Raw genomic sequence first — 12,088 nt, 5'->3', positions numbered from 1 at the left:
GCCATGACAACTGGCCGAAAAGTGCAGCGCGCCACAGCAAGGTGTAGCAACAACAGGGCCCCCGTGCGCGTTCTGCATTTCCCCCTGCAGGCATGGGGGGCAACGTTTCCATCCCGCCACAGGGCCCGTTTACCGCTCCCCGCGTTGCCCGTCTCCTTTTCTCGCTCCTCGCTCAAGATCTGCAAGCAGCTGAGCGTTTGCTAGCCCGCCTGGAAAAGGCAGGATCTTAGTCTGTCCGCAATCTGATTGGCTCGGCCAAAGGGCCGGGGCGGCCTCAGGGAAATGGGAGCTGCCTGGGAAATGGAACGCCTCGCAAGCCGAGAAGGGGGTTCCGCGAAGGTGGTGAGTGGTGCGACGAGGGACTTCGGCCCCACACGAAGGCAGGAGCGTCCTTACTCTGGTTTCTCTTCATCACGCACAAGTCTTTCGCCTTTTACTAAAGACTTCCGTGGAGAGGAATACCAATGAGTTAAATTCCATTTTTGGCAGGCTTTGCCTTCTGGCAGAGCCCTGTGAGTTTGTCAAACGTCAAAGCAGCTGTGTCCGTGGAGAGGTCGGCCTGTGCAAAGAGAGCACGGCCGTGGGTGGGTGCTCAGCAGCGGCCAGTGTTACGTCCAGTTAACAATACTGCACCGCGACACTTGAGAAGTGTCAGAGGAGGTTGGCTCAGGCAGCAAAGAGTGGTGGTCATCGCTTCTCGGCCTTTTGGCTAAGATCAAGTGTAGTATCTGTTCTTATCAGTTTAATATCTGATATGTCCTCTACACGGGGACAACTTATTAAACGGATTTTTAGTACCGGGAGGTGAAAAAGGGGCTTGCTCCGTTCACTCCACGCATCGACCTGGCCTTGCAGTGCAGCTGGGAACGGTGCAGCCTTCTCTCCACCTGTGGACAAAAAAAAAAAAACTTGCTCAGCTTTTCAGGGCGTGAGCCAAATGGGACGGCCGCCGGGGGTCACGCTAAGTACCCCTGCCGACTTAGTGGCGGCTTCTCGGTAGGCTCCTTTGGTTTTTGTCTTCTTGCAATTACGCTTTGTCAGCCATGACAACTGGCCGAAAAGTGCAGCGCGCCACAGCAAGGTGTAGCAACAACAGGGCCCCCGTGCGCGTTCTGCATTTCCCCCTGCAGGCATAGGGGGCAACGTTTCCATCCCGCCACAGGGCCCGTTTACCGCTCCCCGCGTTGCCCGTCTCCTTTTCTCGCTCCTCGCTCAAGATCTGCAAGCAGCTGAGCGTTTGCTAGCCCGCCTGGAAAAGGCAGGATCTTAGTCTGTCCGCAATCTGATTGGCTCGGCCAAAGGGCCGGGGCGGCCTCAGGGAAATGGGAGCTGCCTGGGAAATGGAACGCCTCGCAAGCCGAGAAGGGGGTTCCGCGAAGGTGGTGAGTGGTGCGACGAGGGACTTCGGCCCCACACGAAGGCAGGAGCGTCCTTACTCTGGTTTCTCTTCATCACGCACAAGTCTTTCGCCTTTTACTAAAGACTTCCGTGGAGAGGAATACCAATGAGTTAAATTCCATTTTTGGCAGGCTTTGCCTTCTGGCAGAGCCCTGTGAGTTTGTCAAACGTCAAAGCAGCTGTGTCCGTGGAGAGGTCGGCCTGTGCAAAGAGAGCACGGCCGTGGGTGGGTGCTCAGCAGCGGCCAGTGTTACGTCCAGTTAACAATACTGCACCGCGACACTTGAGAAGTGTCAGAGGAGGTTGGCTCAGGCAGCAAAGAGTGGGGGTCATCGCTTCTCGGCCTTTTGGCTAAGATCAAGTGTAGTATCTGTTCTTATCAGTTTAATATCTGATATGTCCTCTACACGGGGACAACTTATTAAACGGATTTTTAGAACCGGGAGCTGAAAAAGGGGCTTGCTCCGTTCACTCCACGCATCGACCTGGCCTTGCAGTGCCGCTGGGAACGGTGCAGCCTTCTCTCCACCTGTGGACAAAAAAAAAAAACTTGCTCAGCTTTTCAGGGCGTGAGCCAAATGGGACGGCCGCCGGGGGTCACGCTAAGTACCCCTGCCGACTTAGTGGCGGCTTCTCGGTAGGCTCCTTTGGTTTTTGTCTTCTTGCAATTACGCTTTGTCAGCCATGACAACTGGCCGAAAAGTGCAGCGCGCCACAGCAAGGTGTAGCAAGAACAGGGCCCCCGTGCGCGTTCTGCATTTCCGCCTGCAGGCATAGGGGGCAACGTTTCCATCCCGCCACAGGGCCCGTTTACCGCTCCCCGCGTTGCCCGTCTCCTTTTCTCGCTCCTCGCTCAAGATCTGCAAGCAGCTGAGCGTTTGCTAGCCCGCCTGGAAAAGGCAGGATCTTAGTCTGTCCGCAATCTGATTGGCTCGGCCAAAGGGCCGGGGCGGCCTCAGGGAAATGGGAGCTGCCTGGGAAATGGAACGCCTCGCAAGCCGAGAAGGGGGTTCCGCGAAGGTGGTGAGTGGTGCGACGAGGGACTTCGGCCCCACACGAAGGCAGGAGCGTCCTTACTCTGGTTTCTCTTCATCACGCACAAGTCTTTCGCCTTTTACTAAAGACTTCCGTGGAGAGGAATACCAATGAGGTAAATTCCATTTTTGGCAGGCTTTGCCTTCTGGCAGAGCCCTGTGAGTTTGTCAAACGTCAAAGCAGCTGTGTCCGTGGAGAGGTCGGCCTGTGCAAAGAGAGCACGGCCGTGGGTGGGTGCTCAGCAGCGGCCAGTGTTACGTCCAGTTAACAATACTGCACCGCGACACTTGAGAAGTGTCAGAGGAGGTTGGCTCAGGCAGCAAAGAGTGGGGGTCATCGCTTCTCGGCCTTTTGGCTAAGATCAAGTGTAGTATCTGTTCTTATCAGTTTAATATCTGATATGTCCTCTACACGGGGACAACTTATTAAACGGATTTTTAGAACCGGGAGCTGAAAAAGGGGCTTGCTCCGTTCACTCCACGCATCGACCTGGCCTTGCAGTGCCGCTGGGAACGGTGCAGCCTTCTCTCCACCTGTGGACAAAAAAAAAAAACTTGCTCAGCTTTTCAGGGCGTGAGCCAAATGGGACGGCCGCCGGGGGTCACGCTAAGTACCCCTGCCGACTTAGTGGCGGCTTCTCGGTAGGCTCCTTTGGTTTTTGTCTTCTTGCAATTACGCTTTGTCAGCCATGACAACTGGCCGAAAAGTGCAGCGCGCCACAGCAAGGTGTAGCAACAACAGGGCCCCCGTGCGCGTTCTGCATTTCCCCCTGCAGGCATAGGGGGCAACGTTTCCATCCCGCCACAGGGCCCGTTTACCGCTCCCCGCGTTGCCCGTCTCCTTTTCTCGCTCCTCGCTCAAGATCTGCAAGCAGCTGAGCGTTTGCTAGCCCGCCTGGAAAAGGCAGGATCTTAGTCTGTCCGCAATCTGATTGGCTCGGCCAAAGGGCCGGGGCGGCCTCAGGGAAATGGGAGCTGCCTGGGAAATGGAACGCCTCGCAAGCCGAGAAGGGGGTTCCGCGAAGGTGGTGAGTGGTGCGACGAGGGACTTCGGCCCCACACGAAGGCAGGAGCGTCCTTACTCTGGTTTCTCTTCATCACGCACAAGTCTTTCGCCTTTTACTAAAGACTTCCGTGGAGAGGAATACCAATGAGTTAAATTCCATTTTTGGCAGGCTTTACCTTCTGGCAGAGCCCTGTGAGTTTGTCAAACGTCAAAGCAGCTGTGTCCGTGGAGAGGTCGGCCTGTGCAAAGAGAGCACGGCCGTGGGTGGGTGCTCAGCAGCGGCCAGTGTTACGTCCAGTTAACAATACTGCACCGCGACACTTGAGAAGTGTCAGAGGAGGTTGGCTCAGGCAGCAAAGAGTGGGGGTCATCGCTTCTCGGCCTTTTGGCTAAGATCAAGTGTAGTATCTGTTCTTATCAGTTTAATATCTGATATGTCCTCTACACGGGGACAACTTATTAAACGGATTTTTAGTACCGGGAGGTGAAAAAGGGGCTTGCTCCGTTCACTCCACGCATCGACCTGGCCTTGCAGTGCAGCTGGGAACGGTGCAGCCTTCTCTCCACCTGTGGACAAAAAAAAAAAAACTTGCTCAGCTTTTCAGGGCGTGAGCCAAATGGGACGGCCGCCGGGGGTCACGCTAAGTACCCCTGCCGACTTAGTGGCGGCTTCTCGGTAGGCTCCTTTGGTTTTTGTCTTCTTGCAATTACGCTTTGTCAGCCATGACAACTGGCCGAAAAGTGCAGCGCGCCACAGCAAGGTGTAGCAACAACAGGGCCCCCGTGCGCGTTCTGCATTTCCCCCTGCAGGCATGGGGGGCAACGTTTCCATCCCGCCACAGGGCCCGTTTACCGCTCCCCGCGTTGCCCGTCTCCTTTTCTCGCTCCTCGCTCAAGATCTGCAAGCAGCTGAGCGTTTGCTAGCCCGCCTGGAAAAGGCAGGATCTTAGTCTGTCCGCAATCTGATTGGCTCGGCCAAAGGGCCGGGGCGGCCTCAGGGAAATGGGAGCTGCCTGGGAATTGGAACGCCTCGCAAGCCGAGAAGGGGGTTCCGCGAAGGTGGTGAGTGGTGCGACGAGGGACTTCGGCCCCACACGAAGGCAGGAGCGTCCTTACTCTGGTTTCTCTTCATCACGCACAAGTCTTTCGCCTTTTACTAAAGACTTCCGTGGAGAGGAATACCAATGAGGTAAATTCCATTTTTGGCAGGCTTTGCCTTCTGGCAGAGCCCTGTGAGTTTGTCAAACGTCAAAGCAGCTGTGTCCGTGGAGAGGTCGGCCTGTGCAAAGAGAGCACGGCCGTGGGTGGGTGCTCAGCAGCGGCCAGTGTTACGTCCAGTTAACAATACTGCACCGCGACACTTGAGAAGTGTCAGAGGAGGTTGGCTCAGGCAGCAAAGAGTGGGGGTCATCGCTTCTCGGCCTTTTGGCTAAGATCAAGTGTAGTATCTGTTCTTATCAGTTTAATATCTGATATGTCCTCTACACGGGGACAACTTATTAAACGGATTTTTAGAACCGGGAGCTGAAAAAGGGGCTTGCTCCGTTCACTCCACGCATCGACCTGGCCTTGCAGTGCCGCTGGGAACGGTGCAGCCTTCTCTCCACCTGTGGACAAAAAAAAAAAACTTGCTCAGCTTTTCAGGGCGTGAGCCAAATGGGACGGCCGCCGGGGGTCACGCAAAGTACCCCTGCCGACTTAGTGGCGGCTTCTCGGTAGGCTCCTTTGGTTTTTGTCTTCTTGCAATTACGCTTTGTCAGCCATGACAACTGGCCGAAAAGTGCAGCGCGCCACAGCAAGGTGTAGCAACAACAGGGCCCCCGTGCGCGTTCTGCATTTCCCCCTGCAGGCATAGGGGGCAACGTTTCCATCCCGCCACAGGGCCCGTTTACCGCTCCCCGCGTTGCCCGTCTCCTTTTCTCGCTCCTCGCTCAAGATCTGCAAGCAGCTGAGCGTTTGCTAGCCCGCCTGGAAAAGGCAGGATCTTAGTCTGTCCGCAATCTGATTGGCTCGGCCAAAGGGCCGGGGCGGCCTCAGGGAAATGGGAGCTGCCTGGGAAATGGAACGCCTCGCAAGCCGAGAAGGGGGTTCCGCGAAGGTGGTGAGTGGTGCGACGAGGGACTTCGGCCCCACACGAAGGCAGGAGCGTCCTTACTCTGGTTTCTCTTCATCACGCACAAGTCTTTCGCCTTTTACTAAAGACTTCCGTGGAGAGGAATACCAATGAGTTAAATTCCATTTTTGGCAGGCTTTGCCTTCTGGCAGAGCCCTGTGAGTTTGTCAAACGTCAAAGCAGCTGTGTCCGTGGAGAGGTCGGCCTGTGCAAAGAGAGCACGGCCGTGGGTGGGTGCTCAGCAGCGGCCAGTGTTACGTCCAGTTAACAATACTGCACCGCGACACTTGAGAAGTGTCAGAGGAGGTTGGCTCAGGCAGCAAAGAGTGGTGGTCATCGCTTCTCGGCCTTTTGGCTAAGATCAAGTGTAGTATCTGTTCTTATCAGTTTAATATCTGATATGTCCTCTACACGGGGACAACTTATTAAACGGATTTTTAGTACCGGGAGGTGAAAAAGGGGCTTGCTCCGTTCACTCCACGCATCGACCTGGCCTTGCAGTGCAGCTGGGAACGGTGCAGCCTTCTCTCCACCTGTGGACAAAAAAAAAAAAACTTGCTCAGCTTTTCAGGGCGTGAGCCAAATGGGACGGCCGCCGGGGGTCACGCTAAGTACCCCTGCCGACTTAGTGGCGGCTTCTCGGTAGGCTCCTTTGGTTTTTGTCTTCTTGCAATTACGCTTTGTCAGCCATGACAACTGGCCGAAAAGTGCAGCGCGCCACAGCAAGGTGTAGCAACAACAGGGCCCCCGTGCGCGTTCTGCATTTCCCCCTGCAGGCATAGGGGGCAACGTTTCCATCCCGCCACAGGGCCCGTTTACCGCTCCCCGCGTTGCCCGTCTCCTTTTCTCGCTCCTCGCTCAAGATCTGCAAGCAGCTGAGCGTTTGCTAGCCCGCCTGGAAAAGGCAGGATCTTAGTCTGTCCGCAATCTGATTGGCTCGGCCAAAGGGCCGGGGCGGCCTCAGGGAAATGGGAGCTGCCTGGGAAATGGAACGCCTCGCAAGCCGAGAAGGGGGTTCCGCGAAGGTGGTGAGTGGTGCGACGAGGGACTTCGGCCCCACACGAAGGCAGGAGCGTCCTTACTCTGGTTTCTCTTCATCACGCACAAGTCTTTCGCCTTTTACTAAAGACTTCCGTGGAGAGGAATACCAATGAGTTAAATTCCATTTTTGGCAGGCTTTGCCTTCTGGCAGAGCCCTGTGAGTTTGTCAAACGTCAAAGCAGCTGTGTCCGTGGAGAGGTCGGCCTGTGCAAAGAGAGCACGGCCGTGGGTGGGTGCTCAGCAGCGGCCAGTGTTACGTCCAGTTAACAATACTGCACCGCGACACTTGAGAAGTGTCAGAGGAGGTTGGCTCAGGCAGCAAAGAGTGGGGGTCATCGCTTCTCGGCCTTTTGGCTAAGATCAAGTGTAGTATCTGTTCTTATCAGTTTAATATCTGATATGTCCTCTACACGGGGACAACTTATTAAACGGATTTTTAGAACCGGGAGCTGAAAAAGGGGCTTGCTCCGTTCACTCCACGCATCGACCTGGCCTTGCAGTGCCGCTGGGAACGGTGCAGCCTTCTCTCCACCTGTGGACAAAAAAAAAAAACTTGCTCAGCTTTTCAGGGCGTGAGCCAAATGGGACGGCCGCCGGGGGTCACGCTAAGTACCCCTGCCGACTTAGTGGCGGCTTCTCGGTAGGCTCCTTTGGTTTTTGTCTTCTTGCAATTACGCTTTGTCAGCCATGACAACTGGCCGAAAAGTGCAGCGCGCCACAGCAAGGTGTAGCAAGAACAGGGCCCCCGTGCGCGTTCTGCATTTCCGCCTGCAGGCATAGGGGGCAACGTTTCCATCCCGCCACAGGGCCCGTTTACCGCTCCCCGCGTTGCCCGTCTCCTTTTCTCGCTCCTCGCTCAAGATCTGCAAGCAGCTGAGCGTTTGCTAGCCCGCCTGGAAAAGGCAGGATCTTAGTCTGTCCGCAATCTGATTGGCTCGGCCAAAGGGCCGGGGCGGCCTCAGGGAAATGGGAGCTGCCTGGGAAATGGAACGCCTCGCAAGCCGAGAAGGGGGTTCCGCGAAGGTGGTGAGTGGTGCGACGAGGGACTTCGGCCCCACACGAAGGCAGGAGCGTCCTTACTCTGGTTTCTCTTCATCACGCACAAGTCTTTCGCCTTTTACTAAAGACTTCCGTGGAGAGGAATACCAATGAGGTAAATTCCATTTTTGGCAGGCTTTGCCTTCTGGCAGAGCCCTGTGAGTTTGTCAAACGTCAAAGCAGCTGTGTCCGTGGAGAGGTCGGCCTGTGCAAAGAGAGCACGGCCGTGGGTGGGTGCTCAGCAGCGGCCAGTGTTACGTCCAGTTAACAATACTGCACCGCGACACTTGAGAAGTGTCAGAGGAGGTTGGCTCAGGCAGCAAAGAGTGGGGGTCATCGCTTCTCGGCCTTTTGGCTAAGATCAAGTGTAGTATCTGTTCTTATCAGTTTAATATCTGATATGTCCTCTACACGGGGACAACTTATTAAACGGATTTTTAGAACCGGGAGCTGAAAAAGGGGCTTGCTCCGTTCACTCCACGCATCGACCTGGCCTTGCAGTGCCGCTGGGAACGGTGCAGCCTTCTCTCCACCTGTGGACAAAAAAAAAAAACTTGCTCAGCTTTTCAGGGCGTGAGCCAAATGGGACGGCCGCCGGGGGTCACGCTAAGTACCCCTGCCGACTTAGTGGCGGCTTCTCGGTAGGCTCCTTTGGTTTTTGTCTTCTTGCAATTACGCTTTGTCAGCCATGACAACTGGCCGAAAAGTGCAGCGCGCCACAGCAAGGTGTAGCAACAACAGGGCCCCCGTGCGCGTTCTGCATTTCCCCCTGCAGGCATAGGGGGCAACGTTTCCATCCCGCCACAGGGCCCGTTTACCGCTCCCCGCGTTGCCCGTCTCCTTTTCTCGCTCCTCGCTCAAGATCTGCAAGCAGCTGAGCGTTTGCTAGCCCGCCTGGAAAAGGCAGGATCTTAGTCTGTCCGCAATCTGATTGGCTCGGCCAAAGGGCCGGGGCGGCCTCAGGGAAATGGGAGCTGCCTGGGAAATGGAACGCCTCGCAAGCCGAGAAGGGGGTTCCGCGAAGGTGGTGAGTGGTGCGACGAGGGACTTCGGCCCCACACGAAGGCAGGAGCGTCCTTACTCTGGTTTCTCTTCATCACGCACAAGTCTTTCGCCTTTTACTAAAGACTTCCGTGGAGAGGAATACCAATGAGTTAAATTCCATTTTTGGCAGGCTTTACCTTCTGGCAGAGCCCTGTGAGTTTGTCAAACGTCAAAGCAGCTGTGTCCGTGGAGAGGTCGGCCTGTGCAAAGAGAGCACGGCCGTGGGTGGGTGCTCAGCAGCGGCCAGTGTTACGTCCAGTTAACAATACTGCACCGCGACACTTGAGAAGTGTCAGAGGAGGTTGGCTCAGGCAGCAAAGAGTGGGGGTCATCGCTTCTCGGCCTTTTGGCTAAGATCAAGTGTAGTATCTGTTCTTATCAGTTTAATATCTGATATGTCCTCTACACGGGGACAACTTATTAAACGGATTTTTAGTACCGGGAGGTGAAAAAGGGGCTTGCTCCGTTCACTCCACGCATCGACCTGGCCTTGCAGTGCAGCTGGGAACGGTGCAGCCTTCTCTCCACCTGTGGACAAAAAAAAAAAAACTTGCTCAGCTTTTCAGGGCGTGAGCCAAATGGGACGGCCGCCGGGGGTCACGCTAAGTACCCCTGCCGACTTAGTGGCGGCTTCTCGGTAGGCTCCTTTGGTTTTTGTCTTCTTGCAATTACGCTTTGTCAGCCATGACAACTGGCCGAAAAGTGCAGCGCGCCACAGCAAGGTGTAGCAACAACAGGGCCCCCGTGCGCGTTCTGCATTTCCCCCTGCAGGCATGGGGGGCAACGTTTCCATCCCGCCACAGGGCCCGTTTACCGCTCCCCGCGTTGCCCGTCTCCTTTTCTCGCTCCTCGCTCAAGATCTGCAAGCAGCTGAGCGTTTGCTAGCCCGCCTGGAAAAGGCAGGATCTTAGTCTGTCCGCAATCTGATTGGCTCGGCCAAAGGGCCGGGGCGGCCTCAGGGAAATGGGAGCTGCCTGGGAATTGGAACGCCTCGCAAGCCGAGAAGGGGGTTCCGCGAAGGTGGTGAGTGGTGCGACGAGGGACTTCGGCCCCACACGAAGGCAGGAGCGTCCTTACTCTGGTTTCTCTTCATCACGCACAAGTCTTTCGCCTTTTACTAAAGACTTCCGTGGAGAGGAATACCAATGAGGTAAATTCCATTTTTGGCAGGCTTTGCCTTCTGGCAGAGCCCTGTGAGTTTGTCAAACGTCAAAGCAGCTGTGTCCGTGGAGAGGTCGGCCTGTGCAAAGAGAGCACGGCCGTGGGTGGGTGCTCAGCAGCGGCCAGTGTTACGTCCAGTTAACAATACTGCACCGCGACACTTGAGAAGTGTCAGAGGAGGTTGGCTCAGGCAGCAAAGAGTGGGGGTCATCGCTTCTCGGCCTTTTGGCTAAGATCAAGTGTAGTATCTGTTCTTATCAGTTTAATATCTGATATGTCCTCTACACGGGGACAACTTATTAAACGGATTTTTAGAACCGGGAGCTGAAAAAGGGGCTTGCTCCGTTCACTCCACGCATCGACCTGGCCTTGCAGTGCCGCTGGGAACGGTGCAGCCTTCTCTCCACCTGTGGACAAAAAAAAAAAACTTGCTCAGCTTTTCAGGGCGTGAGCCAAATGGGACGGCCGCCGGGGGTCACGCAAAGTACCCCTGCCGACTTAGTGGCGGCTTCTCGGTAGGCTCCTTTGGTTTTTGTCTTCTTGCAATTACGCTTTGTCAGCCATGACAACTGGCCGAAAAGTGCAGCGCGCCACAGCAAGGTGTAGCAACAACAGGGCCCCCGTGCGCGTTCTGCATTTCCCCCTGCAGGCATGGGGGGCAACGTTTCCATCCCGCCACAGGGCCCGTTTACCGCTCCCCGCGTTGCCCGTCTCCTTTTCTCGCTCCTCGCTCAAGATCTGCAAGCAGCTGAGCGTTTGCTAGCCCGCCTGGAAAAGGCAGGATCTTAGTCTGTCCGCAATCTGATTGGCTCGGCCAAAGGGCCGGGGCGGCCTCAGGGAAATGGGAGCTGCCTGGGAAATGGAACGCCTCGCAAGCCGAGAAGGGGGTTCCGCGAAGGTGGTGAGTGGTGCGACGAGGGACTTCGGCCCCACACGAAGGCAGGAGCGTCCTTACTCTGGTTTCTCTTCATCACGCACAAGTCTTTCGCCTTTTACTAAAGACTTCCGTGGAGAGGAATACCAATGAGTTAAATTCCATTTTTGGCAGGCTTTGCCTTCTGGCAGAGCCCTGTGAGTTTGTCAAACGTCAAAGCAGCTGTGTCCGTGGAGAGGTCGGCCTGTGCAAAGAGAGCACGGCCGTGGGTGGGTGCTCAGCAGCGGCCAGTGTTACGTCCAGTTAACAATACTGCACCGCGACACTTGAGAAGTGTCAGAGGAGGTTGGCTCAGGCAGCAAAGAGTGGGGGTCATCGCTTCTCGGCCTTTTGGCTAAGATCAAGTGTAGTATCTGTTCTTATCAGTTTAATATCTGATATGTCCTCTACACGGGGACAACTTATTAAACGGATTTTTAGAACCGGGAGCTGAAAAAGGGGCTTGCTCCGTTCACTCCACGCATCGACCTGGCCTTGCAGTGCCGCTGGGAACGGTGCAGCCTTCTCTCCACCTGTGGACAAAAAAAAAAAACTTGCTCAGCTTTTCAGGGCGTGAGCCAAATGGGACGGCCGCCGGGGGTCACGCTAAGTACCCCTGCCGACTTAGTGGCGGCTTCTCGGTAGGCTCCTTTGGTTTTTGTCTTCTTGCAATTACGCTTTGTCAGCCATGACAACTGGCCGAAAAGTGCAGCGCGCCACAGCAAGGTGTAGCAACAACAGGGCCCCCGTGCGCGTTCTGCATTTCCGCCTGCAGGCATGGGGGGCAACGTTTCCATCCCGCCACAGGGCCCGTTTACCGCTCCCCGCGTTGCCCGTCTCCTTTTCTCGCTCCTCGCTCAAGATCTGCAAGCAGCTGAGCGTTTGCTAGCCCGCCTGGAAAAGGCAGGATCTTAGTCTGTCCGCAATCTGATTGGCTCGGCCAAAGGGCCGGGGCGGCCTCAGGGAAATGGGAGCTGCCTGGGAAATGGAACGCCTCGCAAGCCGAGAAGGGGGTTCCGCGAAGGTGGTGAGTGGTGCGACGAGGCACTTCGGCCCCACACGAAGGCAGGAGCGTCCTTACTCTGGTTTCTCTTCATCACGCACAAGTCTTTCGCCTTTTACTAAAGACTTCCGTGGAGAGGAATACCAATGAGTTAAATTCCATTTTTGGCAGGCTTTGCCTTCTGGCAGAGCCCTGTGAGTTTGTCAAACGTCAAAGCAGCTGTGTCCGTGGAGAGGTCGGCCTGTGCAAAGAGAGCACGGCCGTGGGTGGGTGCTCAGCAGCGGCCAGTGTTACGTCCAGTTAACAATACTGCACCGCGACACTTGAGAAGTGTCAG

At 55.8% G+C, this 12,088-nt stretch overlaps 23 non-coding genes across 23 annotated transcripts; all 23 read left to right on the top strand.

Moving 5' to 3' along the window:
• Window positions 1-392: 392 nt before the first annotated feature.
• LOC137113412 (U5 spliceosomal RNA) lies at window positions 393-508 on the top strand. The gene has a single exon (XR_010912543.1). It is a non-coding gene; the product is annotated as a U5 spliceosomal RNA (small nuclear RNA).
• Window positions 509-689: 181 nt separating this feature from the next.
• On the top strand, window positions 690-880 carry LOC137114282 (U2 spliceosomal RNA). The gene has a single exon (XR_010913390.1). It is a non-coding gene; the product is annotated as a U2 spliceosomal RNA (small nuclear RNA).
• A 552-nt stretch (window positions 881-1,432) lies between these two features.
• Window positions 1,433-1,548, top strand: LOC137113411 (U5 spliceosomal RNA). Its single transcript, XR_010912542.1, has one exon. It is a non-coding gene; the product is annotated as a U5 spliceosomal RNA (small nuclear RNA).
• Window positions 1,549-1,729: 181 nt separating this feature from the next.
• LOC137113612 (U2 spliceosomal RNA) lies at window positions 1,730-1,920 on the top strand. Its single transcript, XR_010912736.1, has one exon. It is a non-coding gene; the product is annotated as a U2 spliceosomal RNA (small nuclear RNA).
• A 551-nt stretch (window positions 1,921-2,471) lies between these two features.
• Window positions 2,472-2,587, top strand: LOC137113849 (U5 spliceosomal RNA). Its single transcript, XR_010912969.1, has one exon. It is a non-coding gene; the product is annotated as a U5 spliceosomal RNA (small nuclear RNA).
• A 181-nt stretch (window positions 2,588-2,768) lies between these two features.
• LOC137113601 (U2 spliceosomal RNA) lies at window positions 2,769-2,959 on the top strand. The gene has a single exon (XR_010912725.1). It is a non-coding gene; the product is annotated as a U2 spliceosomal RNA (small nuclear RNA).
• Window positions 2,960-3,510: 551 nt separating this feature from the next.
• LOC137113818 (U5 spliceosomal RNA) lies at window positions 3,511-3,626 on the top strand. Its single transcript, XR_010912940.1, has one exon. It is a non-coding gene; the product is annotated as a U5 spliceosomal RNA (small nuclear RNA).
• A 181-nt stretch (window positions 3,627-3,807) lies between these two features.
• LOC137114281 (U2 spliceosomal RNA) lies at window positions 3,808-3,998 on the top strand. Its single transcript, XR_010913389.1, has one exon. It is a non-coding gene; the product is annotated as a U2 spliceosomal RNA (small nuclear RNA).
• A 552-nt stretch (window positions 3,999-4,550) lies between these two features.
• Window positions 4,551-4,666, top strand: LOC137113848 (U5 spliceosomal RNA). Its single transcript, XR_010912968.1, has one exon. It is a non-coding gene; the product is annotated as a U5 spliceosomal RNA (small nuclear RNA).
• A 181-nt stretch (window positions 4,667-4,847) lies between these two features.
• Window positions 4,848-5,038, top strand: LOC137113589 (U2 spliceosomal RNA). Its single transcript, XR_010912714.1, has one exon. It is a non-coding gene; the product is annotated as a U2 spliceosomal RNA (small nuclear RNA).
• Window positions 5,039-5,589: 551 nt separating this feature from the next.
• LOC137113410 (U5 spliceosomal RNA) lies at window positions 5,590-5,705 on the top strand. The gene has a single exon (XR_010912541.1). It is a non-coding gene; the product is annotated as a U5 spliceosomal RNA (small nuclear RNA).
• Window positions 5,706-5,886: 181 nt separating this feature from the next.
• LOC137114280 (U2 spliceosomal RNA) lies at window positions 5,887-6,077 on the top strand. Its single transcript, XR_010913388.1, has one exon. It is a non-coding gene; the product is annotated as a U2 spliceosomal RNA (small nuclear RNA).
• A 552-nt stretch (window positions 6,078-6,629) lies between these two features.
• Window positions 6,630-6,745, top strand: LOC137113409 (U5 spliceosomal RNA). Its single transcript, XR_010912540.1, has one exon. It is a non-coding gene; the product is annotated as a U5 spliceosomal RNA (small nuclear RNA).
• A 181-nt stretch (window positions 6,746-6,926) lies between these two features.
• On the top strand, window positions 6,927-7,117 carry LOC137113577 (U2 spliceosomal RNA). The gene has a single exon (XR_010912703.1). It is a non-coding gene; the product is annotated as a U2 spliceosomal RNA (small nuclear RNA).
• A 551-nt stretch (window positions 7,118-7,668) lies between these two features.
• Window positions 7,669-7,784, top strand: LOC137113846 (U5 spliceosomal RNA). The gene has a single exon (XR_010912966.1). It is a non-coding gene; the product is annotated as a U5 spliceosomal RNA (small nuclear RNA).
• A 181-nt stretch (window positions 7,785-7,965) lies between these two features.
• On the top strand, window positions 7,966-8,156 carry LOC137113566 (U2 spliceosomal RNA). Its single transcript, XR_010912692.1, has one exon. It is a non-coding gene; the product is annotated as a U2 spliceosomal RNA (small nuclear RNA).
• A 551-nt stretch (window positions 8,157-8,707) lies between these two features.
• Window positions 8,708-8,823, top strand: LOC137113816 (U5 spliceosomal RNA). Its single transcript, XR_010912938.1, has one exon. It is a non-coding gene; the product is annotated as a U5 spliceosomal RNA (small nuclear RNA).
• Window positions 8,824-9,004: 181 nt separating this feature from the next.
• Window positions 9,005-9,195, top strand: LOC137114279 (U2 spliceosomal RNA). The gene has a single exon (XR_010913387.1). It is a non-coding gene; the product is annotated as a U2 spliceosomal RNA (small nuclear RNA).
• A 552-nt stretch (window positions 9,196-9,747) lies between these two features.
• On the top strand, window positions 9,748-9,863 carry LOC137113845 (U5 spliceosomal RNA). Its single transcript, XR_010912965.1, has one exon. It is a non-coding gene; the product is annotated as a U5 spliceosomal RNA (small nuclear RNA).
• Window positions 9,864-10,044: 181 nt separating this feature from the next.
• On the top strand, window positions 10,045-10,235 carry LOC137113554 (U2 spliceosomal RNA). The gene has a single exon (XR_010912681.1). It is a non-coding gene; the product is annotated as a U2 spliceosomal RNA (small nuclear RNA).
• Window positions 10,236-10,786: 551 nt separating this feature from the next.
• LOC137113408 (U5 spliceosomal RNA) lies at window positions 10,787-10,902 on the top strand. Its single transcript, XR_010912539.1, has one exon. It is a non-coding gene; the product is annotated as a U5 spliceosomal RNA (small nuclear RNA).
• A 181-nt stretch (window positions 10,903-11,083) lies between these two features.
• LOC137113543 (U2 spliceosomal RNA) lies at window positions 11,084-11,274 on the top strand. Its single transcript, XR_010912670.1, has one exon. It is a non-coding gene; the product is annotated as a U2 spliceosomal RNA (small nuclear RNA).
• A 551-nt stretch (window positions 11,275-11,825) lies between these two features.
• On the top strand, window positions 11,826-11,941 carry LOC137113407 (U5 spliceosomal RNA). Its single transcript, XR_010912538.1, has one exon. It is a non-coding gene; the product is annotated as a U5 spliceosomal RNA (small nuclear RNA).
• The last annotated feature ends 147 nt before the right edge of the window (window positions 11,942-12,088 follow it).

This window comes from Channa argus, unplaced genomic scaffold (assembly GCF_033026475.1).
Source record: "Channa argus isolate prfri unplaced genomic scaffold, Channa argus male v1.0 Contig016, whole genome shotgun sequence".
In the NCBI taxonomy this organism is placed as follows: Eukaryota; Metazoa; Chordata; class Actinopteri; order Anabantiformes; family Channidae; genus Channa; species Channa argus.
The sequence above is the reverse complement of the archived record's forward strand: the minus strand, read 5'-3'. Positions and strand labels throughout refer to the sequence as shown.